Source organism: Manis javanica, chromosome X, assembly GCF_040802235.1.
Source record: "Manis javanica isolate MJ-LG chromosome X, MJ_LKY, whole genome shotgun sequence".
In the NCBI taxonomy this organism is placed as follows: Eukaryota; Metazoa; Chordata; class Mammalia; order Pholidota; family Manidae; genus Manis; species Manis javanica.
Genome location: NC_133174.1, coordinates 93301666 through 93328231, shown reverse-complemented (window position 1 = coordinate 93328231; position 26566 = coordinate 93301666). Strand labels below are relative to the sequence as shown.

The 26566-nt window shown below is 45.7% G+C and overlaps 1 protein-coding gene across 4 annotated transcripts in view; it reads left to right on the top strand.

Annotated features, from left to right (window-relative positions):
- Positions 1–26566, top strand: part of LOC108407670 (transcription elongation factor A protein-like 2) — a 63773-nt gene that overhangs the window by 28462 nt on the left and 8745 nt on the right. For all 4 annotated transcript variants that reach the window (XR_012127395.1, XR_012127397.1, XR_012127396.1 and 1 more), the window contains exon 4: positions 7983–8094. The gene's annotated coding sequence lies outside the window, so the exon portion shown is untranslated. The remainder of the gene's footprint in view (positions 1–7982; positions 8095–26566) is intronic.

Sequence of the window (26566 nt, the reverse complement as noted above, 5' to 3'; positions counted from 1 at the left end):
CCACTTATGATAAAATTTCTCAGGAAACTATGTATGGAAATGAAGTATCACAGTCTGAAATAAGGAATCTATGAAAACTATAGGTGACATCATACTTTATAGTGAAAGACTGAATGTTTTCCTCCTATGATAGGGAACAATGCAAGGATGTCTGTTCTCACAATTGCTATTCAACAATGTACTGGAAATCGCAGTGCAATAAGGCAAGGAAAAAAAAGGCATGTAGATGGCAAAAGAAGTAAAACTGTCTTTATTTGCAGGAATGTCACAACCATGAACATAGAATGTCCTAAGAATCAATACAAAATTACTAGAACGAATAAGTGAATTTAGCATGGTCTCAGAATGAAGGGTCAATATGCAAAAATCAAGCATGTATCTTATATACTAGAAATAATTAGAAAATGAAAAATTTTAAACACTATTTGCAATGGCATCAAAAGGCATGAAGAAATTAGGGATAATCTATGAAATACGTGACGATGTACACTGAAAACTATAATGTATTGCTGAGAGTAATTATGGAAGACCTAAAAAAATGACAAAGTACACCATGATCAATGTATCAGAAGACTCAATGTTTTCAGTGGCAATTCTCCCCAAATTGATCTGCATATTCAGTATAATTTCAATTAAGAACCCAGCTGGCTTTTGGGCAGAAATCAACGAGCTGATTCTAAAATTTGTAAAGAAATGCACATGATCCGTAGCAGTCGAAACAATCTTAAAGAAAAACAATATCAGAGGACTGAAAATACCTTCCTACAAAATTGTTATAATCAAGACAGCATAGTATTTGCAAAATGATGGAAGAGGAAATATATGATATGTGTATGCAATATGTTTCTGCCATTCTTGCCACCCAGTTTGCATATTGCATTCCCCATGTCCCAAGAGCACAAAATCCCTGTGGACCTTTGATGCATGGTTATTCAGCAAGACTCAACACAAGTAAATGCTAAGCATGTGACTCCTATGATTTGATAAACAGGAGAGGCCACCATTTTGTTCCATTCTTAACTTACTTGCAACACAGAATAACCTTCTAAGAAAAACAAATGACCAAGAAATCCAATCATATCCTTTCTTACATGTGTTACTTTCCTGTATTTGCCAACTACTTACACTGAAGATGATAACAGAGAAGGCAAGGGCAAGAAAAAACAATCACAGTTCCTTTTCCTTTCAGTCTTTCTGTGGAATGTGCACATATGCATGTATCAAGAAGTGAAATAAAATCAGGTGAGTTAATTTTGTGCAGCATTTCCACTGTTCTGGTAAGAAGTAATGTATGAGCTACAAAATATGAATTGTGCAATTTTGGTGATACTGCATATGAGTCAAATGCTCTTGCATTTATATTTAAAACTGGTATTGTACAATATAAAGATGAACTATAATTCATGCTAATAATTTATTAATATATTTTTACTTTACTTAGAACATTAAATAATAAATAGAAAGCGCCATGTCAAGGTCAACATCAATGGTCATAAATCATACACATAACATGTAGCCTTGATATGATGTGATGAAACGACACTTTATCTGTGTGCTCTTCCTCCCAAAAACCCATTACACAAGTCTAACCAAGAGAAAAACAACAAACAAATCTCAATAGACAGGCACTCTGCAACTACCTGACTGGTACTCAGAATTGTAAAAGTCATCAAAGTCAGAGAAAGTCTGAACAACTATCACAGCTAAGAGCAACCTAAAGAGACACAACAACTAGAAGTAATGTGATACAGAAAAAGTGCATTAGGTTAAAACAAAGGAAATTTGAATAAAGTATAGACTTTAATTAATAACAATTCATAAATACTGGTTCATTAATTATAACAAATGTACCATGTTAATATAAGATGCTTATGGGAATTCTCTATATTCTCTTTTCTCTGTAAATCTGAAACCCTTCTAAAAACGAAGTCTATCTTTAAAAAAAATAAGAAAAGTTGAAAGACCACGGAAGAAAGAAAAACTTAGTATTTTAGTACCTTTAATAGCACTTATTTTCCTGCGTGTTAAACAAGGAGCCTTGCATTACCATTTTAAACTAGGTCCAACAAATTATATAGGTATAACCTGCCTCTATCACAAACTCTATTACCTAAACATCAGATTGGGGTTGTTCTGGGCTCTTCTGAGTCCCTCAGGCTAAGAGAAAGGCGGTGAGTGTGTTGGAGCCCAGCAGGGAAGGTCTTTGTGGGTAAAACTGCAATATTTCCAAAATCTCTCACCTGGCCTTAGTGCATCTCCAGTCGTTAGGTGTTTCCAAGGGGTGGAGAGAAGTAGTCCATCTCCATGTCAACAGGTAATTATAAGGGAGAGCAAGGGCATATCTGGACTGGAGAGGTAGGGTAGGGCCCCTTTTTTGTAGCTGGGTTGCTAGAGACACGAGCAAGCAGAAGTGGATTACTGCTTGTACGCAATAAATGGGTTTCTCCCACTTTATTTCTCCCTTTGACTGATTATGGTTCAAAGGTATTTTGCTCTGGGTTAGGAAAATATTTTCCCCCCAGAGTTAAAACTGGCAGTAGTCGGCAAGACCTCTGAAGTCAAAATCTGTCTTCATGCGTGTGACCCTTGGGTGGGCTACCCCTAGAGATGGTGGAGAGATGCCCAGAACCCCACAGGCCCCATGGATGGTGGGGAGGCCCCAGCGGCTGCAGCAGTGGACAGTGCAGCTTTACCTGGGAGCCCCCTATCTGTGGGGCTTCCAAGTAGGGAGCCCCTAGTGGGGAATAGGTCTACAGTAAAGCATGTTCTAGATTGGGGCCTTCCCCAGAATTGGAGAAGGGTGGAGACACCAGAAGCTGTGGAATTAGCACTCTGTGAGATGGAAGACTGCTTAGAGGGCCTGAGTGGCCGCATAGCAGCTGGGATCATGGGATGTCTTTTCCTTGAGATAATGGAAAGGGTAAGTGAGGAGAGAGAGAGGGTTAGTGAGGAGAGAGAGAGGATTACCAAGGGGAAAGAGAGACTTCAGCAGGTGAGAGACACACTTCAGCATCACTTGGAGGAGCTGGGCAATGATGTATGGGATGCCCTTAAGAAAGAGAGACACTTATTGAGAAGACAGGTTGCACTCCTGGAAGATACGTTAGCAGCAGTGAGGCGGGAGGCAGTAGGAGAATCCGCATTGCAGGAAGCCGTGGGGGAGGAGGAGGAAAGAGTGGTGCCTTCATTCCCGGAGATGGTAGAGGAGATGACGGGAGAGGATGAGGGGGTGGGGCCGAGGGCCAATCTATTGCCAAGGCCACCACCCGAGGCACCAGCCTCACCCATATTAAAGGCCCACCTGGTTGTAATTAAGAAAATAAAAACCCAACAACTGTGGGCTCCTTAGGGGGAGGAGCCGCCCTCTCCCCAGGTTGTGGAGCACTCCATACTCTGACCCTATACCCAGGATAAGCTGGTGGACATGAGCATACAGTTTCAGCAGAAGCCCTCGGAGCCTTTCCTACATGGTTTTTCCGTCTCTGGGATATGGGGGTGGAAAATATTGCTATGTTGGGTTCTGAAATGGGTAGACTGGCTCCCCTGATGACTCACCCTTCCCACAGCATTTGCAAAGGGCCCTTCACACCTCAGAGAATCGGGCATTTGTGGATTAGCTGACAGCAGCCTCAGGGTAGTTTGGCCTAATCAGGGTGATTTACCATACTTATCCACTAGCTGGAAAACATATGCAGAGCTCCAGCAGGTGTTATGGGAGTTGAGCATGAAAAATATCATCTATAATATGAACCCCCAGAGCCCCAATGAGGAGTTGTTCACCACAGGAATGAGAAATCTGGTGCTCCATATAGATCCCCCATCTCTCTTTGGATCCCTTGTGACTATTCTTGCCCCCCACATAGGGCAACCTGTAAGTGAGGCTACTTGTACTTTAGCAGATCTAAAGGAGGTTGAAACAATAAGAGTATGGAAAGTACAGGCTACCATTGAAAGGAGAGGTGCAAAGGGCCCTGTGAAGGTCTCAAGGACCCAGAGGTGGGTTGATTTGATAAAGGCTGAGGTAGTGAAAGAAAAACTTGATGGGCATCCCAGTAGGATCTTGTTAGAACTGTGGCACCAATTAAAAGCCAGAGCAGCAGTTAAAGCCACTGAGGTCCAGAAAACGGAAGCCAGAGTCAAAGCTCCATGTCCAGTCTGTGTCCCTGGAAGACTTCCTGGGAGACTGTACTCAGGCTCTGCCTGAGCCCTCACCCCCACAGGACAATGATTGGGCACTGCAGTTTGACTGAAGGAGGGGTCAAGGTCCCCACCTTGATGGATGTGGTGGGGACCAGAGGCCACATGTAGAATTAGCAATTCATTGGTCCCCTGTGAATGTACAATGTGTCCTGGCACTGGTGGACACAGCAGCTGAATGTACTTTGATTTATAGCAACCCTGAGTGACTTTCTGGGACCCATGCTGTGATAGATGGCTATGGGGGTAAGGCAATGAGAATGAAGAAAGCCCAAATCCCATTGGGGATAGGGCATTTTCCCCCAAAGGAGTATATTGTGTGCATTTCTCCCATCCCTGAATATATTTGGGGGGTAGATATCCTGCAGTGCCTGTGGTTACAGACCACTGCAGGTGAGTTCAGACTGAGGGTATGTGTAGTAAAGGCAGTTCTAAGGGGACATGCTAAGCATACCCCTGGAGCTCTGCCTGTACCTAGGTGAGTGACAAATACTAAGCAGTATAAATTGCCTGGGGGCACAAGGAAATTGGAAAAACTCTACAGGAGTTGGAGAAGGTGGGCATCATAAAGCCTACTCATAGTCCCTTTAATTACCCTGTGTGTGGCTAGTGAAAAAGCCAGATGACTCCTGGCATATGGCCATGGACTACAGTGAATTGAATAAAGTTACACTCCCTTTTCATGCTGCTGTCCCCTAGAGAGCACCCATCCTTGAACTGGGGATATATCATTATGTTGTGGACCTTGGTAATGCTTTCTTCTCTATTGACATAGCACAGGAAAGCCAGGAACAGTTTGCCTTCATGTGGGAAGGCCGGCAGTGGATATTCACTGTCCTTAAACAGGGATACCTCCACAGTACCACCATTTGTCATAGACTCATAGCCCAAGACTTGGCCACATGGAAGAAACCACAAATGGTATGGCTGTATCACTACATTGATGATGTTATGCTCATGTGTGATTCTCTTGAAGATTTAGAAGGGGCAGTTCCTAGACTGCTGCAATATCTACAGGATAAAGGATAGGATGAGAAGAGCACTAAGGTTCAGGGACCTGGTTTCTCTGTAAAATTCTTGGGGGTTGTCTGGTTGGGGAAAAGTAAAGTTATTCCTGAAGCAGTCATAGACAACGTCCAGGCTTTCCCTACCTGTACCACAGTGGCAGGATTACAAGAGTCTTTGGGTCTTTTGGGCTAATGGAGAGTGTTTATCCCGCACTTGGCACAAATTCTGAAGCCCTTATGCCAGTTGATATGAAAGGACATCAGGTGGGATGGGGATGAAACATGTGCAGCTGCTTTCACTGCTGCTGAGAGCAGTGAAAGCCATAGAGTCCTTGAGTGTAATGGACTCATCAAGGCCCTGTGAGCTAGATGTTCATGTAACTGAAGATGGTTATGGATGGGGCTTTTGGCAGCAGCTTGAATGGACATGGCAACCTATTGGATTCTGGTCACAACTATGGAAAGGAACAGAGGTCTGGTACACCGTGATAGAGAAGCAACTGGCTGCTGTGTCCCACGCCTTGCTGGCTATGGATTCCATCACTGGAATAGCTCCAACCAAGGTAATAACCACCTATCCCATCATGGGGTGGGTGCAAGACTGGACCCACAGGCCACAGAGTGGTGTGGCACAGGCGCCTACACTGGCCAAATGGGGTGCATATTTACAGCAGTGTAGCACCCTCTGTATTAACCTCTTAAGCAGGGAACTCCAACGCTTATTGGGGCCAGTGACATATACCAGTGGAAAGCAGGAAGAACTTGCTTTTGAGTCATTGGTAGCCAACAGTCCTTATCAGGAGGGAAAAGCCCCTATACATGAAGATGTTTGGTATACAAATGGCTCCAGTCAATGGGCAGCCCCTGAACTGGAGGGTTGTAGCTTTCCATCCTAAGACTGAGACAATATGGATAGAGGATGGATAGGGGAAGAGCAGTCAGTGGACTGAGTTGCAGGTAGTCCCCTATAGTTGTCTGCACTGACAGCTGGGCCATGTTTGGGCTCAATCCTGTGGCTACTGATATGCTACCATGCCAACTGGATGGTTGGTCACCAGCCCCTCTGGGGGCAAGAGTTGTAGGCCTCTGGTCAGACTAAGACAGTTATCGTATATCACATGACTGGCCATTTGCCTCTGGCATCCCCAGGGAATGATGAAGCAGACACACTGTCCCAGGTGAGCTGGCCAGAAGGAAAGCCTGCCTCTCATGTAGTCCAATGGTTACATCAGCGTTTGTTGCATGCAGAGCAAAAGACAATGTGGGCTGTAGCCTGTCAGTGGGGCTTGCCTTTGAGCTTTTAAGAAGTCAGCAGAGCCCAGAAGGAGTGCCTTGGGTGCTCTAAGAGGGATTTACATCGAGTTCCACAGCAATGGGGTGCCACCTTGTCAGTTGGCAGGTAGACTCTATTGGACCTCTGCCCATATCAGAAGGAGAGTGGTATGCAATGACTTGTATGGACACAGCTACTGGCCTGTTGGTTGATTTTCCTGCACATCATGCAAATCATCAAACCATCAAAAGGGGCCTAGATGAAGAAAGACAAGTGCCAAATGATTTCTCTCATTTGTGGAGTATAACAACGAAGCAAAACTGAAGGAACAAAATAGCAGCAGACTCAGAGACTCCAAGAAGGAACTAGTGGTTACCAAAGGGGAGGGGTGTGGGAGGGTGGGTGGGAAAGGAGGGAGAAGGGGATTGAGGGGTATTATGTTTAGTACACATGGTGTGGAGGATCATGGGGAGAATAGTGTAGCACAGAGAAAGCACATAGTGGATCTGTGGCATCTTGCTGCACTGATGGACAGTGACAGCATTGGGGTATGGGTGGGGACTTGATGATATGGGTAAATGTAGTAACCACATTGTTTTTCCATGTGAAACCTTCATAAGAGTGTATATCAATAATATCTTAATAAATAAAAAAAAAATTAAAAAAGGTGCCTAGAGCATCTCTTTGCAGCCTATGGATAGCTTCAGGTGATTGAGAGCAATCAAGGCACCCACTTTACTGGACATGTGTTATAAGAATGGGTGCAGCAATTAGGAATAAAGTGGAAGTTTCATGTACCATATAACCCAACTAGGGCAGACATGACAGAGAGGGCCAATGTTTTGTTGAAATCTGGCCTGAATTCAGGCACTATTAGTCTGTGAGGCTGGTCAGTTCGCTTATGGACAGTGCTACAGTGTTTGAATGAGTAGCCCCAAAAAGGAGCCTTGAGCCCTGTGGATATGCTAACACACATTGCTGCCTCCTATACAACTGTATGTGAAAACCAAAAAGGAGTTACTGAAGCCAGGATATGGCTAGCAGAGAAACATCTTCTGCCAGCCCCAACTGCATTAAACACTGGAGACTCTGTTGAATGGACATGGCCCTGGACATTTTGACACATGGAACACAATGGCTGGCCCTTCTGGCACCTTGGGGAAAAGGCCTGGAAGCTGGCCTCCTGTGTGTTCCTGGAGCAACAGCAGAGTGATCCTCAAAGATCATGGTAGTGTACGCAAAAAGTACAGGAGGTAAAAGCATCTTACAAGGAAGTTTTATTTTATCTTTATGACCAGTGCATGTACCTCCTGTAGCCCTATATATATTGACCCATCTGTAACTCCCAAGATGGGGGCGGGTGAAAGTTTGGTATACTAGACCAGGATGAGATCCCATTCCTGCCACTGTCCTATCATAGGATCGTTCTCTTACATGCATCTTATTTGATAGACAAGATTTGCCTATGCTGATGTCATTAAAACATGTATCTTATTGCCTTTAAGGTTATTTTCTTCTACAGTCCCTGTCACCTGGACCCACCCCCTGGCTGCAGTTGCTGCATGATGATTGCTCTGAACTCCCTATCCATTCAACTACTGACTGCCTGTGGAATGGGTGAGCTATAGACTAAATCTGCACAGGAATTTGAATTTAGGTGGATCCTCCATCTTGAGGATTATCATGTTTTTATTGCTGTTGTTATTGTATGTTAATAGCTTGATTACAGTGCCTCAGTTTTCTCACACAGGGGCCATTGTGGAAGAGGGAGAGTAAGTAGATTATGAGGCAAGTTTTCTGAAGGGATGGGCTGTGGGTAAAATTGCAACATTCCCAGATCTCTTACCTGGCTGTAGTTCATCTCCATAGCAATATGTGTTTCCAAGGGGTGGAGATAAGTAGACTATCTCCACATCAATAGGTAATTACAAGGAGAGCAGGGCTTATCTGGACCCAAGAGCTTGGGTGGGATTGCTTTTTCTGCATCCGGGTCATGAGAGACACCTGCAAGCAGAAGTGGACAACTGCTTGTAAACAATAAATGGGTTTCTTCCACTTCATTTCTCCATTTGACTGATTTTGGTCCAAAGGTATTTTGCCCCGGGCTGGGAAAATATTTTCCTCCTAGAGTTACAGCCAGCATAGGACAAGGTCTATGCTGTGAACTCACCTGGATTCTGGGAAAGGCAGCAGAAGCCACCAGTCTTAAGAGGACCCCACTCAGGCCAAACAGTGCTCCTAAGAGAAGCCTCTCCTCACCATGATCTTTGAGGGCCACTCTGCTGTTGCTCCAGGAACACACAGGAGGCCAGCTTCCAGGCCTTTTCCCCAAGGTGCCAGAAGGGCCAGCCATTGTGTTCCATGTGTCAAAATGTCCAGGGCCATGTCCATTCAACAGAGTCTCCAGTGTTTAATGCAGTTGGGGCTGGCAGAAGATGTTTCTCTGCTAGCCATATCCTGGCTTCAGTAACTCCTTTTTGGTTTTCACATACAGTTGTATAGGAGGCAGCAATGTGTGTTAGCATATCCACAGGGCTCAAGGCTCCTTTTTGGGGCTACTCATTCAAACACTGTAGCACTGTCCATAAGCGAACTGACCAGCCTCACAGACTAATAGTGCCTGAATTCAGGCCAGATTTCAACAATGCTGGTCAGCAAGGGGTCACGGCAGCCCAGAGCTGGAAGGGACCTCATTCACTGTTCTAGCACAGCCCTGTTCTTCACCTTTTAGGGAGAAGGAGGAGGGCACAAAAAGGTAGAAGGTTCCCAGGCCTCCAGAGCTCCCAGTGTGACTGACAGTCCGAGTCCTGCCCAGTCTACAGCCTGGTATTGTCTCCCTTCAGCCCAGGTCAGACCTGCCTTCCTTGCCCTGAGCACTTCCCAGCAGCCTGGGCTTCATGTCCAGAGCCCCTTCCTTGTCTCTGGGCATATGCAGGATGTGAGTGTGTGTGTCTGTGCATGTATCTAGGCTCAGGTAGGATGAGGCCAGGAGCAGGAAAGAGCAGGCTCTTATCATTGCATTTCCCACTTGGCTGTTTCGTCTGAGCAGGGGTGCGGGAGGGGGGCCTGAGCACCTCAGGTGGGACAGGGCCTGGTGCAGTCCACAGCAGCAAGTCTGGAGACCAGAACCCTGCCCTGGGTGTCAGGAGGAAGGAATGCAGAGGAGGCAGCAGCAGGGGGAGCCTCTGGGCTGGAAAGGGCAGAACTCAAAGGCAGGCTGACAGGCCCTGCAAAGTGAAACCGCAGCTCCATGGAGTCTGTGCAGGAAAGGGGCTCAGAGGGAGGGGGGCTCTTTTTCTGGCACAGAAGTGCTGCCTCAGCAGGGAACAGGACTCCATGAACCAGAAACGCAGGTGGGGCTTCCTCAGATCCCCCAGAGGAAGACTATGCCCCTGGAGGTTGTTGTCATGGCAGTGGCTGCCCGGGGCTGCCTGTCCTACCCCTGGCCGGCTTGGGGGCCCTGCCTGCCTTCTGGTACCTTCAGCTCCTGCCACATGAAGAGGACTGCATTGCCCACTCTGGCTGGGCAGTAACATGCCTAAAGCCCACTGCCCAGGAGCAGTTTTACAAAGAGGTTAAAAGTTTCCTCTGTCATGTCACAATGCCAGGGTTTAAGTCCTCCCTTATCCAGTTACTATCTTGTGTTTCCACAGGAATAACCTGTAACCTCCCAGAGCCTTACTAATCTAACCTTTGAAATGGAGTTCCTTTGACTTAAACCCTCACTAGCAATAGTGAGCAATGTGTCCTCACAAGACCCTAAATCAACTGTATCAAATCAAATCCACCAGAGGCATTATGTCATAGCCCCCATGTAGACTATACACAGATTAGCAGCAGATCACATTCATCTGAATCAAATGGTTGTCATAATGGCAGAAGCACCTTCACCTTATTCCCCCTTGAAACCTCTTTGTCTCAAGGGAACCCCAAATCAGTTCCTGTCAGGCAAAGATTTACTGCCAATATCAAGACATTGGCTTCAATTCCTTTCTCAGTTCTAAATTCTTATACCACCCTTGTCTGCCCTCCATGTTATGGGTACAATTGTAATATTTCCACAATATCTTGCCTGGCTTTAGTATATCTGAATATCAATAGATGTTCAATATCAATAGGTGGAAAGAGGTATGGCTTTAGTACTTTTGCATCATTCCTCAGGGGTGGAGAGAAGTTCATCTCCATATCAATGGGCAATTACCTGGCAACGGAGGGCTTATGTGTACCTGAGAGGTGAGAGGTGGTGCTGGTTTTGCTTTTGCTGGAGCAGGAAAGAGAGAAGGGCCCAGATTGTAGTTTGTAAGCAATAAATGGGTTTTAAACTTTATTTCTCCCTTTGACTGATTTCGGTTTTTAGAGGTATTTTGTCCTGGGATTTCCTCTTCCCAGACTTACACATGTTTATCAAGTTCTCATCAAGGGTTAACTTAAACTGGTTTGGGAACTTTCAGAGGCAACTGTGTCTTCTATCAGCAGCACAAGAACACATGCAAGGACAGGTGGAGAACTGGCCTGGCAGGGCACAGCTCCTGGCAGCCATACCCAACAAGGAAAAGGAATTTTTTCATTTGGAGTCAGAACTCTTTGCTGAGATTTTGCCTAGATCTTTCCTAAACCTGAGAAATTTATCCTATTTAATACTAATTGCATACTTTAAATTAATATTTTGTAGCTAATGTACTGAATGTTTATCCAATGAATCTGGATTCAAAGGATGAGGAATTGAATCTAACAAGAGAAAAACAGAAGCTGCTGTATGAAGGGCCCCCACCAGTAAGATGGCAAACTTCCGGCTTCTCTTGGGGGGGGGGGGGGGTCCTCGGTTCCCGCCGACGCCACCTGAAGCCCAATCACCTCTCACTCCCCTCCCAATCCCAGCACCTAGCCAACAGCCACCAGCCCCATAGAAGTGACACCTCAATCAATTCATGCCCCTTCCTATATAACCCAGCACCTTTCCCTAATAAAGCAGAACTCTCTGGTGAATTGCTGCTATGTGTCGCTTCTTTCCTTTCATTGGTGCCGAAACCCAGGAGACGGGACACCCCAACTGGGCCCCGTCTCCCCCCCGACACCAGCAGCAGCTTGCCCTTGTCCTCTTTTTCCGGCGCTGGCTCATAACACTCACCACTCTTCTCTGGCCTTTAGGTAAGTTTTCCCCCCGAGTGGGCCACTCTTCCCTGAGCTAGCACAGTGCCACTGACCGTGATCGTCCGGCAAGGCCCTGACGCTCGGGGATGAGGAGGGAACTCTCCCCGCCTCAGGCCTTCATGGCTGCGGCGGAACCTCAGGCCCCTCCTCCAACAGCCATAAATCCCCACCTCAGGCCTTCACGGCTGCGGCAGACTCTCAGGCCCACCCCTCCAACAGCCATAAATGAGGTGACTCCTTTGTGGATGAGAATGCTTCCTTTCCCCCCCCACCCCACCTCCTTCTGCTCCATCCGCTGAAAACTCCTAGCACTAGGTACCTCGAGACTCCGGCACTCTGCCTTCTTAGGGAGTCTGGGTGACGACCCACACTTCCTAAGAAATTCCAACTCATATACGAGTTTCCGCAGACCACCAAGGATCATCGGGGATGCCCTTTGTCTCCTTGCGGTCTGCCTCCAGTCCGAGGATCTCTGTTCGTCTTCCCCTGTTTGTCTCCTTCTCTGTCCTTCATCCATGGGAGCCTCCTCATCCCTCCCTGAAAGTTCACCTCTTGAATGCCTGCTTAAGCATCTGGCTACCCTCTCCCTGATGCCTGATATAAAACCAAAACTTCTCCATAAACATTGCTCCCAAGATTGGCAGACATACCCCCTAGAAAATAACAACCAATGGCCCGCAGGGGGAACTCTTGATCCTAACATCACTCGCGATCTTTTTAACTACTGCCACCGCCTGAAAAAATGGAAGGATATTCCCTATATCGAAGCTTTCCGCCTCCTCCTCTCCCCGTCCCCTCCCAAGTTCTCCTAGCCTGCAAGCCACCCCCCCCCGCAGAAGCCTCCCGTTCACTCCCTTCCCCTTCTTCTCCTACAACAGCCCTTCTCCCTTCCTCCCCCACCATCTCCTCCCCCATCTCACCTCCTCTGCCTTCGTCCCCTGCAGATTAAGCCTGAGCCTTTCAGCCCCCCCTTTAACTAGGTCCCGGGGGCCTACTCCATCTTTGCCCTCATCACCTATTTCTCCCCTGTTAGGGACAACCTTTGTCTTCTCACATGTTTGTAGGGAGAATGGGAAAGCACCTTCCCCCATGTCTGAACGCAGCATGGGAAAGCACAAGCTAGAGAACAACCGGTGCAGTCCTTGGAAGTTATCTGTCCACAAAAACATATCTTGTCCTCGAAGATGAGCCAAGACTCCTCACTCTGAAAATAGGGAGACCTTGAAGATGTGTAGAAACACCACCCCTGCTTCTAGCTATGCCCTTCCCCCACTTGCCGATGTGGCAGGAATAGAGAACAACGCATTCCATAAGCAATTAACTGGAGCCCTGCTGTAGCTCAGTAGAGCATGGGACTCCACCTCAGAGTCGAGTCATGAGTTCAAGCCCAACTAAAGCAGCAGAGACAAGCAGCTGGGCTGCAGGCTGGCAACATGTGGGTCTGATTCTTTCTTTCTTTATTTTCTTTGCCCCCCTTCCGCACTTCAGGACCTGCTTGAATAGGCGCAGCTAGACCACGTCACTCCCCCACAGACTGAGCCAGAACCCTTCAGTCCCCCTCAGACTTAGTCCCGAGAACCTCCCAAAATTATCGCCCCCCTCCTGGAGGTAGCAGGATCCAAAGGCATTTAAGAGATTTAGCCCAACTAGAGAAATGCCTAAGTTCCTTTTCCACTGATCCCACGACATACATCAGGGAGTTTCAATGGACCCTCCAGTCTTACAGCCTCACGCATCATGACATTTTCATGCTCCTGGCCAATACTCTCCTCCATGAAGAGTGTAGACGAGTTTGGGACTTTGCCCAAACGCACGCTACCGAAACCCACAGGACTGACCCCACCTATCCCCCTGGCCCCACTGCTGTCCCCAAACAAGACCCACACTGGGATTATAACACCGCTGTAGGTCTTCGCTCTCGAGATATTTTTGCCTCCTGCTTAATAGCAGGTCTGGAAAAGGCAGCTCATAAAGTAGTCAATTTTCAAAAGCTCCAAGACATAATTCAAAAGAGAGACGAAACGCCCTCCGAGGTCTTAGACTCAAGCCCTATTACAGTATACCAGCCTAGACCCAGAAACACCTGAAGGAAGACATGTCCTTATGACATACTTCCTAGCTCAAAGCTACCCCGACATTAAAGCTAAACTCAAAAAGTTAGAACAGGGCCCCACTACCCCACAGACTGAGATCCTAACAGTGGCCTCTAAAGTCTTCCATAACCGGGAGGAGGAGAAAGAACACCGTAAACAAAAGGCTGATCAGGCCAATTTCCAGATGTTGGCCCAGCTGATAAAACCACAACCTGGGCGCCCCTCTACAAACAAGCCCCCCCAGGAGCTTGTTTCAAGTGCGTAAAAGAGGGACATTGGTCAAGGGCGTGCCCCTCCCCCAGATCTCCTACCACCCCATGCCCCAGATGCCACAAAAAGGGCCACTGGGGGTCTGATTGCCCAACCACCCAAAGGGGAGGCTGGACGAACAACCCCCATCCTAAGCCCGCCGTAGTGGGGCTGGCAGAAGAAGATTGATGGGGCCCGGGGGCTTCTCGCCCGACCATTTCCATCACCAAACAGGAGCCCAGGGTTACTTTAACAGTAGACGGTCGCCCCATCTCCTTCCTCCTAGATACAGGAGCCACCTTCTCAGTCTTGTGAGAATACCGGGGCGCTACCATGCCAGCCATTACTCCTATAGTCGGGGTAGGAGGTAAACAGATTTTCCCATTCAAACCCCCCCCCCTTTTTTATGCACAATCCTAGAGAATCCCATACCTTTCTCCCACTCCTTCCTGGTTATGCCCCAGTGTCCCATCCCTTTACTAGGATGAGACATCCTTTCCCTCCTCCACGTTTCCATAACTATATCCACTCCCACAGCCCCCAGTACTCCCTTTCTGATGGCCCTCATAGCCGACGACCCCCCTCTGCCTAATGAAAGCTCCGGTTCTGCCCTCATACACCCTGTAAATCCCAAAGTTTGGGACATTACAAGCCCCTCCGTGGCCCTATGTCCCCCTGCCTCTATCAAATTATGTGACCCCTCTCAGTATATCTGTCAGGCCCAATACCCCCTAACCACTTCAGCCCTCATAGGCCTCCAACCCATCATTCAAGATCTCTTTTTTTTTTTTTTTTTTTTTTTTTTTGAGAGGGCATCTCTCATATTTATTGATCAAATGGTTGTTAACAACAATAAAATTCAGTATAGGGGGGTCAATGCTCAATGTACAATCATTAATCCATCTCAAGCCTAATTCTCGTCAGTCTCCAATCTTCTGAAGCATAACGAACAAGTTCTTACATGGTGAACGAATTCTTACAGAGTGAATAAATTCTTACATGGTGAACAGTACAAGGGCATTCATCACAGAAACTTTCGGTTTTGATCATGCAATATGACCTATAAACCATCAGGTCAAATATGAATATTCATTTGATTTTTGTACTTGATTTATATGTTGATCCCACATTTCTCCTATTATTATTATTATTTTTATTTTTAATAAAATGCTGAAGTGGTAGGTAGATGCAAGATAAAGGTAGAAAACATAGTTTAGTGCTGTAAGAAGGCAAATGTAGATGATCAGATGATCAGGTGTGTGCCTATGGACTAAGTATTAATCCAGGCTAGACAAGGGCAGCAAGACATCCACGGATGCAGAAGATTTCTCTCAAAGCAAGGGGGGTGAGGTTCTGAGCCTCACCTCTGTTGATCCCCAAATTCTCACCTGATGGCCCCCCTGCGACTGTGCCTGTCTTAGGTTGTTCCTCCCTTGAGGAATCTTACCCGTCTCTGGCTAACCAGTCATCTTCCGGGGCCATACAGGGAAATGTAAAGTTGGTAAGTGAGAGAGAAGCCATATTGTTTGCAAAGGTTAGCTTTTTACTTCTTTGCAGATTTATGCCCTGTGGCTTCTATGCCCAGCACTTGTCTCGAGGTATCTTTACCACCTGGAGGAATTATGATACTCGGTAAATTCGATCTGAGGCACGAATTCTATTTAAGGGTTGTAATTAGGAAGGAAGAAGAAAAGCTATAGATGTAGCATATGAAGGAAACTTGGGAGGATTGATTATTTCTTTGACATATCTTCTTGTATAGTACCTTAAGTATGTATAGGTTTTAAACTACTAACTAATTTGCACACACATATTAACATAATAGGAATACGGTGACATAAACAAAGCAAATCTATAATTACCATCCATCTCCAGTGAAGCCAAGAAAACCATTTAGGCACCCTAGGCATTTGTGAAAATTTATCTATGATATGATGGATATTTTCCAACTGTACTTGAACCATCAGACAAATTAAAGCAGCCCATTTCTGGGATCTGTTCACATCCCATATGTTCTTTTAACCATAGATAGTCTATAGTCATGAGATTTTGGGGTGCTACAACTTGCACCCCTCCCAACTCCTGGTTGAGTTCCAACAGTACAGATCCGGTCAAATTCGTTGTCTCACTGTATGCACATGCCAGCCTAGACATCTCCCTTCTCCTTCTTATGGCAAGTCCAGGAGACGGTGGGCTGGATGCAGCCACAACCGCAGCATCGTCCGGATCCCTGTGGAGGCTTTTTGATGATCATCCCCTGGCACGAGTCCTCCAGAGAGTGCTGATGCCGGAAGCTCCTCCTCATATCGTATCTTAGTTCATTTTCTGGGTATCCAAGCTAGGCCTTGATCTTCTGCGTAGAAACAAACAGACCCTTTGCCCACACTTTGACATGCCCTCTATACCACTGTGCAGAACTCATTGGAGGTCAGCACACAGTAACTGCTTTTTTTTTTTTTTTTTTTAATTAAGAGAAAGGAATATTATCAGAAAAGAGTACCTCCATAGCTGATCATCTGACACCCTTTAAGTGATCAACATTAAGGATATTTAAAGCATGCGTTGATCTTTGATTTACCAATAGTTTTATCCTGTTAAGGAGTAATCCCCCTTTTCTTTCTTTCTTTCTTTTTTTTTTTAAATTTTTAATCTACACTTACCTGAAGAATACTATGTTTACTATGCTCTCCCCTATATCAGGTCCCCCCTAACAACCACATTACGGTTACTGTCCATCAGCTTAGCAAAATGTGGTAGAGTCACTACTTGTCCTCTCTGTGTTGTGCAGCCCACCCTCCCCTTTCTCCCTCCCTCCCATGCATGCTAATCTTAATACCCCCCTTCTTCTTCCCCCCCCTTATCCCTCCCTGCCCACCCATCCTCCCCAGTTCCTTTCCCTTTGGTACCTGTTAGTCCATTTTTGGGTTCTGTAATTCTGCTGCTGTTTTGTTCCTTCACTTTTTCCTTTGTTCCTATACTCCTCAGATGAGTGAAATCATTTGGTATTTCTCTTTCTCCGCTTGGCTTATTTCACTGAGCATAATACTCTCCAGCTCCATCCATGTTGCTGCAAATGGTTGGATTTTTCCACTTCTTATGGCTGAGTAGTATTCCATTGTGTATATGTACCACATCTTCTTTATCCATTCATCTACAGATGGACATTTAAGTTGCTTCCAATTCTTGGCTATTGTAAATAGTGCTGCGATAAACATAGGAGTGCATCTGTCTTTCTCAAACTTGATTGCTGCGTTCTTAGGGTAAATTCCTAGGAGTGGAATTCCTGGGTCAAATGGTAGGTCTGTTTTGAGCATTTTGATGCACCTCCATACTGCTTTCCACAATGGTTGAACTAATTTACATTCCCACCAGCAGTGTAGGAGGGTTCCCCTTTCTCCACAGCCTCGCCAACATTTGTTGTTGTTTGTCTTTTGGATGGCAGCTATCCTTACTGGTGTGAGGTGATACCTCATTGTAGTTTTAATTTGCATTTCTCTGATAATTAGCGATGTGGAGCATCTTTTCATGTGTCTGTTGGCCATCTGTATTTCTTTTTTAGAGAACTGTCTGTTCAGTTCCTCTGCCCATTTTTTAATTGGGTTATTTGTTTTTTGTTTGTTGAGGCGTGTGAGCTCTTTATATATTCTGGACATCAAGCCTTTATCAGATCTGTCATTTTCAAATATATTCTCCCATACTGTAGGGTTCCTTTTTGTTCTATTGATGGTGTCCTTCGCTGTACAGAAGCTTTTCAGCTTAATGTAGTCCCACTTGCTCATTTTTGCTGTTGTTTTCCTTGCCCGGGGAGATATGTTCAAGAAGAGATCACTCATGTTTATGTCTAAGAGGTTTTTGCCTATGTTTTTTTCCAAGAGTTTAATGGTTTCGTGACTTACATTCAGGTCTTTGATCCATTTTGAGTTTACCTTTGTATATGGGGTTAGACAATGGTCCAGTTTCATTCTCCTACATGTAGCTGTCCAGTTTTGCCAGCACCATCTGTTGAAGAGACTGTCATTTTGCCATTGTATGTCCATGGCTCCTTTATCAAATATTAATTGACCATATATGTTTGGGTTAATTTCTGGGGTCTCTAATCTGTTCCACTGGTCTGTGGCTCTGTTCTTGTGCCAGTACCAAATTGTCTTGATTACTATGGCTTTGTAGTAGAGCTTGAAGTTGGGGAGTGAGATCCCCCCTACTTTATTCTTCTTTTTCAGGATTTCTTTGGCTATTCGGGGTCTTTGGTGTTTCCATATGAATTTTTGAATTATTTGTTCCAATTCATTGAAGAATGTGGCTGGTAATTTGAGAGGGATTGCATCAAATTTGTATATTGCTTTCGGCAGGATGGCCATTTTGACGATATTAATTCTTCCTAGCCATGAGCATGGGATGAGTTTCCATTTATTAGTGTCCCCTTTAATTTCTCTTAAGAGTGACTTGTAGTTTTCAGAGTATAAGTCTTTCACTTCCTTGGTTAGGTTTATTCCTAGGTATTTTATTCTTTTTGATGCAATGGTGAATGGAATTGTTTTCCTGATTTCTCTTTCTATTGATTCGTTGTTAGTGTATAGGAAAGCTACAGATTTCTGTGTGTTGATTTTGTATCCTGCAACTTTGCTGTATTCCGATATCAGTTCTAGTAGTTTTGGAGTGGAGTCTTTAGGGTTTTTTATGTACAGTATCATATCATCTGCAAATAGTGACAGTTTAACTTCTTCTTTACCAATCTGGATTCCTTGTATTTCTTTGTTTTGTCTGATTGCCGTGGCTAGGACCTCCAGTACTATGTTAAATAACAGTGGGGAGAGTGGGCATCCCTGTCTGGTTCCCGATCTCAGTGGAAATGCTTTCAGCTTCTCGCTGTTCAGTATAATGCTGGCTGTGGGTTTATCATATATGGCCTTTATTATGTTGAGGTACTTGCCCTCTATTCCCATTTTGCTGAGAGTTTTTATCATGAATGGATGTTGAATTTTGTCAAATGCTTTTTCAGCATCTATGGAGATGATCATGTGGTTTTTGTCTTTCTTTTTGTTGATGTGGTGGATGATGTTGATGGATTTTCGAATGTTGTACCATCCTTGCATCCCTGGGATGAACCCCACTTGGTCATGGTGTATGATCCTTTTGATATACTGTTGAATTCTGTTTGCTAATATTTTATTGAGTATTTTTGCATCTACATTCATCAGGGATATTGGTCTGTAATTTTCTTTTTTGGTGGGGTCTTTTTCTGGTTTTGGTATTAGGGTGATGTTGGCCTCATAGAATGAGTTTGGGAGTATTCCCTCTTCTTCTATTTTGTGGAACACTTTAAGGAGAATGGGTATTATGTCTTCTCTGTGTGTCTGATAAAATTCCGAGGTAAATCCGTCCGGCCCCGGGGTTTTGTTCTTGGGTAGTTTTTTGATTACTGTTTCAATTTCTTTGCTTGTAATTGGTTTGTTTAACTTTTGTGTTTCTTCCTTGGTCAGTCTTGGGAGGTTGTATTTTTCTAGGAAGTTGTCCATTTCTTCTAGGTTTTCCAGCTTGTTGGCATATAGGTTTTCATAGTAGTCTTTAATAATTCTTTGTATTTCTGTGGAGTCTGTCGTGATTTTTCCATTCTCATTTCTGATTATGTTGATTTGTGTTGACTCTCTTTTTCTCTTAATAAGTTGGGCTAGAGGCTTATCTATTTTGTTTATTTTCTCAAAGAACCAGCTCTTGGTTTCGTTGATTTTTGCTATTGTTTTATTCTTCTCAATTTTGTTTATTTCTTCTCTGATCTTTATTATGTCCCTCCTTCTGCTGACTTTAGGCCTCATTTGTTCTTCTTTTTCCAGTTTTAATAATTGTGATGTTAGACTATTCATTTGGGATTGTTATTCCTTCTTCAAGTGTGCCTGGATTGCTATATACTTTCCTCTTAAGACTGCTTTCGCTGCATCCCACAGAAGTTGGGGCTTAGTGTTGTTGTTGTCATTTGTTTCTATATATTCCTTGATCTCTATTTTGATTTGTTCATTGATCCATTGATTATTTAGTAGCATGTTGTTAAGCTTCCATGTGTTTGTGAGCCTTTTTGTTTTCTTTGTAGAATTTATTTCTACTTTCATACCTTTGTGGTCTGAAAAATTGGTTGGTAGAATTTCAATATTGTGGAATTTACTGAGGCTCTTTTTGTGAGCTAGTATGTGGTCTATTCTGGAGAATGTTCCATGTGCACTTGAGAAGAATGTATATCCTGTTGCTTTTGGATGTAAAGTTCTATAGATGTCTATTAGGTCCATCTGTTCTAGTGTGTTGTTCAGTGCCTGTGTGTCCTTACTTATTTTCTGCCCGGTGGATCTATCCTTTGGGGTGAGTGGTGTGTTGAAGTCTCCTACAATGAATGCATTGCAGTCTATTTCCCTCTTTAGTTCTGTTAGTATTTGCTTCACATATGCTGGTGCTCCTGTATTGGGTGCATATATATTTAGAATGGTTATATCCTCTTGTTGGACTAAGCCCTTTATCATTATGTAGTGGCCTTCTTTATCTCTTGTTACTTTCTTTGTTTTGAAGTCTATTTTGTCTGATATTAGTACTGCAACCCCTGCTTTCTTCTCACTGTTGTTTGCCTGAAATATGTTTTTCCATCCCTTGACTTTTAGTCTATGCTTATCTTTGGGTTTAAGGTGAGTTTCTTGTAAGCAGCATATAGATGGGTCTTGCTTTTTTATCCATTCTATTACTCTATGTCTTTTGATTGGTGCATTAAGTCCATTTACATTTAGGGTGACTATTGAAAGATATGTACTTATTGCCATTGCAGGCTTTAGATTCGTGGTTACCAAAGGTTCAAGGTTAGCTTCTTTAGTATCTTACTGCCTAACTTAGCTCGCTTTTTGAGCTGTAATATACACTGTCTGGAGAGTCTTTTCTTCTCTCCCTTCTTATTCCTCCTCCTCCATTCTTCATATGTTGTGTGTTTTGTTCTGTGCTCTTTTTAGGGGTGCTCCCATCTAGAGCAGTCCCTGTAGGATGCCCTGTAGAGGTGGTTTGTGGGAAGCAAATTCCCTCAGCTTTTGCTTGTCTGGGAATTGTTTGATCCCACCATCATATTTAAATGATAGTCGTGCTGGATACAGTATCCTTGGTTCAAGGCCCTTCTGTTTCATTGCATTAAGTATATCATGCCATTCTCTTCTGGCCTGTAGGGTTTCTGTTGAGAAGTCTGATGTTAGCCTGATTGGTTTTCCTTTATAGGTGACCTTTTTCTCTCTAGCTGCCTTTAAAACTCTTTCCTTGTCCTTGATCCTTGCCATTTTAATTATTATGTGTCTTGGTGTTGTCCTCCTTGGATCCTTTCTGTTGGGGGTTCTGTATAATTCCATTGTCTGTTCGATTATTTCCTCCCCCAGTTTGGGGAAGTTTTCAGCAATTATTTCTTCAAAGACACTTTCTATCCCTTTTCCTCTTTCTTCCTCTTCTGGTATCCCTATAATACGAATGTTTTTCCTTTTGTATTGGTCACATATTTCTCTTAGTGTTGTTTCATTCCTGGAGATCCTTTTATCTCTCTCTATGTCAGCTTCTATACGTTCCTGTTCTCTGGCTTCTATTCCTTCAATGGCCTCTTGCATCTTATCCATTCTGCTTATAAATCCTTCCAGGGATTGTTTCACTTCTGTGATCTCTTTCCTGACATCTGTGATCTCCTTCCGGACTTCATCCCACTGCTCTTGCATTTTTCTCTGCATCTCATCCCATTGCTCTTGCATTTTTTTCTGCATCTCTGTCAGCATGTTCATGATTTTTATTTTGAATTCTTTTTCAGGAGGACTAGTTAGGTCTGTCTCCTTCTCAGGTGTTGTCTCTGTGATCTTTGTCTGCCTGTAGTTTTGCCTTTTCATGGTGATAGAGATAGTTTGCAGAGCTGGTACAAGTGACCGCTGGAAGAGCTTCCCTTCTTGTTGGTTTGTAGCCTTTTCTTGGGAGAATAGCGACCTCTAGTGGCTTGTGCTGGGCAGCTGTGCGCAGACAGGGCTTCTGCTTCCTGCCCAGTTGCTTTGGGGTTTATCTCCGCTGTTGCTGTGGGCTTGGCCTGGCTGGGGCTGTTCCTCCAAAATGGTGGAGCCCCGTTGGAGGGGGAGCAGCCAGGAGACTATTTATCTCCGTAAGGGGCCTCTGTGCTCCCTGCTGCCCAGGGGGTTAGAGTGCCCAGAGATCCCCAGATTCCCTGCTTCTGGTCTAAGTGACCTGTCCTGCCCCTTTAAGATTTCCAAAAAGCACTCTCCAAACCAAAACAACAGCAGCAACAATGAGAGAGGGAACAGAAAGAAAGAGAAAAAAAAAAGGAAAAAAAAGGAAAAAACAAGCGATTTTTTTTTTTTTTTTTTGTCCTCAGGTGCCGGTCCCAGGCACCCGCTCACTGGTCCTGCTGCCCTGTCTCCCTAGCACCAGGGTCCCTGTCCTTTCAAGGCTTCCAAAAAGCACCCACCCACCGGTCCCGCAGGGAAGGAACGCTCAATATTCTTTGTCCTCAGGCACTGGTCCCACGCACCCGCTCACCAGTCCCGCCGCCCTGCCTCCCTAGCACCGGGGTCCCTGTCCCTTCAAGGCTTCCAAAAAGCACTCGGCAAAAAGAGAGAAAAAAAAGGGGAAAAACGCGCGATTTCTTCCGTCCTCAGGTGCTGGTCTCAGGCACCCACCCACCGGTCCCACAGGGAAAAATGCGGGATATTCTTTGTCCTCAGGTGCCGGTCCCAGGCACCCGCTCACCAGTCCCGCCGCCCTGCCTCCCTAGCACCGGGGTCCCTGTCCCTTTTAGGCTTCCAAAAAGCACTCGCAGAAAAGAGAAAAAAAAAAGGGGAAAAACGCGCGATTTCCTCTGTCCTCAAGTGCCGGTCTCAGGCACCCGCCCACCGGTCCCGCAGGGAAAAACGGGGGATATTCTTTGTCCTCAGGCGCCGGTCCCAGCCACCCGCTCACCAGTCCCGCCACCGTGCCTCCCTAGCACTGGGGTCCCCGTCCCTTCAAGGCTTCCAAAAAGTGCTCGCCAAAAAGAGAAAAAAAAAAAAAGGGGGAAAAACGCGCCACCTCCTCCGTCCTCAGGCACCGGTCTCAGGCACCCGCCCCCAGGTCTCGCAGGGAGAAACGCGGGATATTCTTTGTCCTCCGGCGCCGTTCCCAGGCACCTCCTCACCGGTCCCGCCACCCTGCCTCCCCAGCAACGGGGGCCCGTCCCTCTAAGGCTTCCAAAAAGCGCTCGCCAAAAAAAAAAAAAAAAAAAAACCGCTCCGGTTTCTCTCCACCCGCCGGGAGCCGGGGGGAGGGGCGCTCAGGTCCCGCCAGGCTGGGGCTTGTATCTTACCCCCTTCACAAGGTGCTGGGTTCTTGCAGGTGTGGATGTGGTCTGGATGTTGTCCTGTGTCCTGTGGTCTCTATTTTAGGAAGATTTTTCTTTGTTATATTTTCATAGCTCTATGTGTTTTTGGGAGGAGATTTCCACTGCTCTACTCACGCCGCCATCTTGGCTCCGCCCCTCAAGATCTCTTAAACAAAAATTACCTCAGACCCACTCACTCCCCATTTAATAACCCCATATTAGCTGTTAAAAAAACCAACGGATCTTTCTGCCTTGTCCAAGACCTTCGCCTCATCAACATAGCCATTGTCCCTATCCATCCCTTAGTTCCAAATCCATACAGCCTCAGCATCCCACTTCTCAGTCCTAGATCTCAAGGACCCATTTTTCTATCCCTCTAGACCCCTGCTCCCAAGATTTTTTCATCTTCACCTGGACGGACCCATACACAAGACATTCTGAACAACTCACTTGGACAGTTTTGCCACAAAGCTTCCGAGATAGTCCCCATATTTTTAGACAGGTCCTAGCTCAGGACCACAAACAGTTTCATCATGATCACTCCAAGTCCACCTTATTATAATACATAGACAATCTTCTACTCTGCAGTCTCTCGTGGGAACAGTCTCAACTTGACACTGCCTCCCTACTTAACCTTCTAGCTTCCAGAAGTTACCGAGTATCCCCCGTCAAAGCTCAAATCTCTTCCCCTCCTGTCACTTACCTCAGATTCCTTCTATCTCAACAAAGAAAGTCCATTACCTTAGACAGAAAATGGCTCCTCTCTGACCTGTCCATTCCCAAAACCAAGACAGAAATCCTTTCCTTTCTAGGCCTGGCTAGATATTTTAGAGCGTAGATCCCTAACTTCTCCCTGCTCCCTGTTGGCAAGACCCCTATACGACCTCAGCAAGAGCCGCCCCCTAAAAAACCATTATCCTCCTCACCCCGACACTCCTTCATTAAGCTCCGTCAAGCCCTTGTGGAAGCCCCAGCTCTCCATCTTCCTGATTTGTCAAAGCCCTTCTCATTATACATTCATGAGAGGTCCAGTCAAGCTCTAGGAGTCCTAGGCCAATATTATGGCCCATCCTTTGCCCCAGTAGCTTATCTCTCCAAGCAATTAGACCCCACAGTTCGGGGATGGGCCCCCTGCCTACGAGAATTAGTAGCTAGACAGCTCTTGCAGAAGGAAGCTCATAAACTGACATTCAGGGCGCCCCTTACCATTCTGTCCCCACATCACCTAAAAGATCTCTTAACCTACAAAAGTTTATAGACTCTCCCTCCCTCCAGACTCCTCACCTTACTGTCCTCTTCCCCCAAAATCCCGTTCACCCCCTTTGCCATCCATACCCAAATCATGACTTTTTCCTCCTTTACTGCTCTCTTGCTTTTTTCCTCATTCTTATTGTCTTCCCCGCCACCCCAGCCTCCTTTGTATGGCGATTCAAAGTCAGACAGACTTACACACAGCATCAAACAAAAGTTACTGCCCTCATTGCCACACCAGACTGCCCTCTGAAAAGCTGCTCTGAGCCTTTATACCTCCACTTTCCTCCCTCCACTGAAGTGTTCACTAGCAGCTACCCTTATTCTCCCTACCTCTGCTTCCTCTATGACCAAAAACAAGCCTATTGCAGGTGATAGCCAGACACCTACAGGCGATGTCCCTACTGGTCTTGCACCATTCACTACATGGGTAACTTCCAGTACCCACAGTATTACTCCTCCAACCGTTTCATGAAATATCCCAACGGCTCATTCTCCTTATCAATCCCAGATCCCTGGGACTCTCGATGGGCTGCTGGAGTCACAGCCTCAGTTTACTACGGGGGTTCCTCGACCCCCCATGGTACCCTTCATATCTCTCGAAAGTATGTTCCCTCTCATTCCCAGATCTCTCAAGTTGCATCAGATATCAGACATTCCGAAAAAGTCATTATCCGAACTCTTGACGGTGCCTCTTCATCTTTTTATCCCCACCCCTCTTCCCATTTCTCCTACTCTTTGTTACAGCTCATTCAGGACACCACCATCTTTCTCAACCACACCCTTAACACCGCCAATTCTTTCTTGTGTGCATCACTACAGCGCCCACTGCTGGCCGCCGTGCCCCTTAATATTTCCAACTACTCCTTCCATGCAGAAAGACAACCCCTCTGCCCTCTGGCAGGCATACCTCTATGGGAACCAGAATACGCAGATAATCTCACCATCCACCACTGTGTAGGCCCAACTCCATCCCCCTCCAGCACACTTCACTGCCTCTCTATCTACACCCCTACCTCCGGCTCTAAGACTTTTACGCAACCGGGACACTTCTTTTAGTGTAATGGCAGTCTTTTCAACTCACTGCCTCTCAACTCCGATACACCCTGCATTCTCATCACCCTAATCCCACAGTTAACACTTTACAGCATGGCAGAATATCTTGAGCTCCAACCTCCCTTGCCCTCACGCACAAAAAGAGCTGCTATCCTTCCCATCATGGTCAGTAGCTCTTTGATCACCTCAGCCATTGGGGCAGGGTTTTCGGGAGAAGCCTTGGGTCACTCTCTATGGGCAGTTAGAGATCTCAACGCCAAACTTGAGGGAGCCCTGACATCCACTGCCGATTCCCTAGCCTCTCTCCAAAGACAGGTCACTTCGCTAGCTAAAGTCACCCTTCAAAACCGGCGGGCCCTAGATCTGCTTACAGCCGAGAAGGGCGGCACCTGCATCTTCCTCTGGGAATAGTGCTGCTATTACATCAACGAATCCAGCATTGTAGAAACTGACATTACCAAACTCACCGACCTTGCCTCCAGCCTCCACTCTGCTTCCAATTCCAACCCATTCTCTTCAATACTAACAAACCCCCTCACCTAGCTCTAGCCCATTGCAGGCCCCATAATAATTATTCTTCTCGCCTGTCTCTTCTTACCCTGTATAATAAAGTTCATCAAATCCCAAGTCGGAAAAATCTCTAATCAAGCTTTCAACCAGCTTTTACTCAGGAACTACCAGCTTCTGGCCACAGAAGATCCCTCACCCTCACGTGACCTCCTCACCACACGCTGAGATGGACCCCTCTCTCCACTGGAAACTGTTCCTGGAAACAATAGCCGCAGACGCCTGGCTCCTGACACCCATATCCTCTTGGCCAACCTATGGTTACAGGGAACCTTCATTGATTTCCAAACCTAAAGAAGTCCACATCTACTCATCCTTACTGTGGGGAGTCCTATCAACCCTTTCCTCCCAATCCTCAAGCCCT